Below are 4,360 nucleotides of genomic sequence, written 5' to 3' on the forward strand. Positions count from 1 at the left end.
GTGCAGAGGTGGGGTGGGACTGGGGACTGGCTTCCTTAGTAGTCCTGTAGGTCCTCCAGAGGACAGGCCAGGCACCAAAGGACCAGCGCCTCTGGCATGATTCCGACAGTGCTGTTGGACTCCTGGAACTCAGCCTTGGGCACTGTAGCTGTTTCCCCTCCATAGATGCTCCACAAGGAAGAAAGGATACAACCAGCAGCACCAGGGGTGACCAGCGGTGACTGACTGCTCTCCCTCTGCTTCCTCCAGGTCACTCGAGCTGGCCCCCGCCCACCTCATTCCAGATGAAGTATGATCCCTGCACACTAAAGGAATGTAGTAAAAAACAAAAATTGATGACCAAAAGAATGCCGCAGTCAACGTCAGGAGTCTGGCTCAGGAGAACGGAGAGAAGGGAGAATTCCATAAGTTGGCCGATGCCAAGATATTTCTGAGTGACTGTCTGGCATGTGACAGTTGTGTGACCACAGAGGAAGGAGTCCAAATTTCTCAACAGAACACCAAGGACTTCTTCCATGTTCTGAACCTTAATAAGAAATGTGATACTTCACAGCACAAGGTGCTAGCAGTGTCGGTGTGTCCTTAGTCTCTGCCTTATTTTGCTGCTAAATTCAGCCTCAGTGTCACTGTTGCATCCAGAAGACTCCGAGCTTTCTCAAAAGCCTTGGGGCGCATTGTCTTTGACATGAAGATAGCTGCGGACTTTAGCATCCTGGAGAGTCAGAAGGAATTTGTGTGTGTCGGTACTGCCAGCACCGTGAGGAAGAGCCCTGGCTACCCATGCTGACCTCTGCCTGCCCCGGCAGGGACCGGTACACAGAGCTTGTGCTGGGTCACCCCATCACTCCCACCTCTGCATGGCCAAGTCTCCCAAGCAGATCATGGGCTCTCTGGTGAAGGATAACTTTACCAGACGGCAAAACCTGTCCCCAGACAAGATTTTCCATGTCATTGTGACCCTGTGTTATGACAAGAAACTGGAGGCCCTTTGAGAAGATGTTTCCACAGCTTTACATAGTTCCCAGGGTGCTGACTGCGTGTTAACCTCAGGTGGAATTGTCCAGATAATGGAGCAAAGTGACCTTGCCTAGAATGACGTTGCCGTGGACACACTGTTTGGAGACATGAAGGAGGGGGAGGTGAGGCTCCACAAGGGTGCCAGCTCCGATGGGTACCTGGCACACATCTTCAGGCACATGGCCAAGGAGCTGTTCAATGAGGATGTGAGAGTCTTCACCTGCCATACCCTGAGGAACAAAGACTTTCAGGAGGTCACCCTTGAAAGAGAGGTTCTGCTACGCTTTGAGGCTGCTTACAGCTTTTGGAACATCCAGAAGTGTTCCTGAAGCTGAAGAGAGGCAAGGTCCCCTGCCACTTCTTGGTGGTCCTGGCCTATGCAGGGCATGCTTAAGCAGCAGGGGCCAGACCCAGGCAGACGACGGGTGTGCAGACAGGGCACTGCTGTGGCAGATGGAAGGCATCTATGCTGCCATCCCGGTGTGGCCCTGGAAACCAGTGCCCATGTGCAGGAGCTGTACCAGGAGTGGCTGGGGCGGGGAGGGGGCAACTTCCCTCAGGCCCAGGTGACCCTGCACACCACCTAGCAGGGCCCAGGGCAGCCTGCCAGGACATCAAGTGGTAAAGGTCCAGCAGACACCCAGCCTGCAGGCTGCCTGAGGAAGGGTGTCAGATGCATGAAGGAAAGGCTTAGCATCTTTGTCATCACTTTGGTTTTCAGAATTCCCTGCTCCCCATCTGTCGGTTCCCGGGTCCCTCTAAGGGGCACTGTTGTCGTCACTTGGGTGCAACTGGAATATTGTATCTCTAGAGGATTGCCCCAATGTACATATCCTTTTATCCAACGATGAAAAAATCTCAAAGAACAAGAATGGAGACAGACTACTGTCCTTTAGGCTTAAAAAAAAAAACAAAACCCAAAAGTGTCCTGCGAAGAATTGAGACTTGGTTCTGTCCACGTGCCTCAGAGAGATTGGATGAGGAAATGTCCCAGTTTGGCCCTGACTTTACCCACTTATGTTACTCTTGAAAGTGTCTTTGCCACAATGTGAATAAACTGCCACCTTTTGGAATAGGGGCTCATACGAAAGTCTGCATTCCCAACTTTTCTTGAAACAGATCTATGTTCTGCAGCTGTGGCCACCATCTTGAGATCAGCTCCTGTCAACCAGGTCTTGTTGCTGGGAATCAGGGGGCACTGGAGTGGAGGCCCACCCCTCCCCCGTGACCTTTTACATTCAGGGATTGAGCTGAACTCACTATGGGGGAGGCCTGGCAAGGGTGACAGTTGTCACAGATGGAAGGATGGAGAATGAAGAGGTGGACACCCTTCTCGGTCCCTCCCTGGGTGGGGTCAGGCAGATGAAGGCCAACCAGTCTGTCCCACAATTGGGTGAGATAGTGTCCTCTGTGTCCACCTCTCACCCCGTGTGCCTGGCCAATCCCCTCAGCTCTGGGCAGCCCTCTGCATTCCACGACAGTGCACTCTGCCCTCACATGCTGCTCGCCCTAAGTGAGAAAGAAGAGAGCAGTTGGCCCACAGACAACTACACAGAAAGATAGGGCTCACGGCTAGTGAGCCCAGTGGCAGTGGCGGGAGCCTCTCCTGCCTCCATGGCAGAGCTAAGGTACAGCACGCTGAGTGGTAAGGAGCGGTGAGCAGGCAGGCAGTAAAGAGGGAGGGATCCCGGACTGTGAGAGGGATTTCCAAAAGCCAGCAGGCAGACATCCCCTGAGGGGTTCTGGACTGCAAGAGGGTGCAGGCCAAGCTGAGGTACACCCCCCTCCCCAGTGGGTAAATTTTATGCACTGGTCTTCTAGTCTTATAATATTTAGACATTAAAATTGTATTTTTGGGTTTTTATTTAAAAAATTAGAAGATTTGATGACAACACAACCTTTATTTCACACTGCTAAATCATTTGGAGGAGAGTTGTCTTGATTCATTCAGACTGCTGTAACAAAATACTATAGATTGGATGGCTTATAAACAACAGACTTTGTTTCTTAGTACCAGAGGCTGGGAAGTCCATAATCATGAACAGATTATGTCTGGTGTGAGCCCACTTCCTGGTTCATAAGTGACTGTCTTCTTACTCTGTCCTCACATGGCCAAAGCACAGAGAGGGAAGCTAACTCTCTTATGACTTCCTTAAGGAGTTCCAATCATGAGGGCTCCATCTTTATGACTTCATGTAATTCTAATTACCTCATAAACATCCCACCTCTTAATACCATCACACTAGGTGTAAGATTTCAAAATACAAATTTTGGGAGGACACTAACATTTCAGTCCAGAGTACAAGTAATGATTGCCCCTCTTGAGGGACATTCGCTCATTCCCTTGCTGTGGTAGCAGTAGATATTTGTAAATTGGAGTTCAAACCTGCAGCCACTGGTACACAGTGATACACATAAATATTAATGATGATATTTAAGATTCTTCTATTCTAGCATTTTTAGAACCCTTACATTGTCCAAATATTGGTTCAGCTTCCATTATAGTTGTTATATGTATTGTTCTACTACTACTGGGCTCAGTGACTTATCTCTGTGTTGTTTACATATATTTACTCCAGTTAAATCTTTTCATATCCTATCAGGTTTTTGTTCAATATGAGGTTTTAATACAAGTTCATTTTCCTAAAACATGATCGATTTAGTACTGCTTTATTTCACCACTTTCATTTGTCTGTTGTACTCTCTTTTTAGGAAGTATTATCCACCTAGTTTATTATAAAAGTTGAAAATACCCTTGCTCAAAAGTGACAATTAATTTAGTGAGCCTTCATAATACCTATTACTTAACCAGAGAATGTAACATTTAGAACAAAATGTATTTTCCTCTTCAATCAGCAGTTCTATGTAGTGTTTCCACTCCATAAATGCACTGTGTTTAAAAGCAGATTAGAACTGACAACAATGAGTCACATGTCTGAATTTTTGACATGAAAATAAAAATGAGTTCCTGTGCATAGGAAGTCCAAAATTCATCTCTCTTTCGCCTAAGGTTTTCTTTTCTCAATATAAGTTACCAGTTTAATATAATGTTGTTGACTTAACCATGATGAATTTCAAGCTAAAGGCAGAAATGAATTTTGCATTAATAAATTGTTTTGAGATGAATTCAGAGTATTTCATTATATAAGAAGGGCAGCTATAAAGCATGATGGTGGTCTTTCATCATTACTACCTGTGGCCCATTTGTGAATCTGACATTTATCAGTGTGACAGAGAATATTAAGCAAGTGATGGACAGTTATTAGCTGAAGTCCTGATATATTTACATCATGGGAAAATGCATTTGGTATTTTCTTTCTGGCAACTGGTCTGCTGTTCATAA

At 46.6% G+C, this 4,360-nt stretch overlaps 1 pseudogene across 1 annotated transcript; it reads left to right on the plus strand.

The window, feature by feature from the left end:
- Positions 1 to 284: 284 nt before the first annotated feature.
- Positions 285 to 1,604, plus strand: LOC308241185 (nuclear prelamin A recognition factor-like; annotated as a pseudogene). Its single transcript has one exon. The product of its transcript is annotated as a nuclear prelamin A recognition factor-like (transcript).
- The last annotated feature ends 2,756 nt before the right edge of the window (positions 1,605 to 4,360 follow it).

The sequence above is a fragment of the Plecotus auritus genome (assembly GCF_963455305.1).
Source record: "Plecotus auritus genome assembly, chromosome: 2".
NCBI lineage: Eukaryota > Metazoa > Chordata > Mammalia > Chiroptera > Vespertilionidae > Plecotus > Plecotus auritus.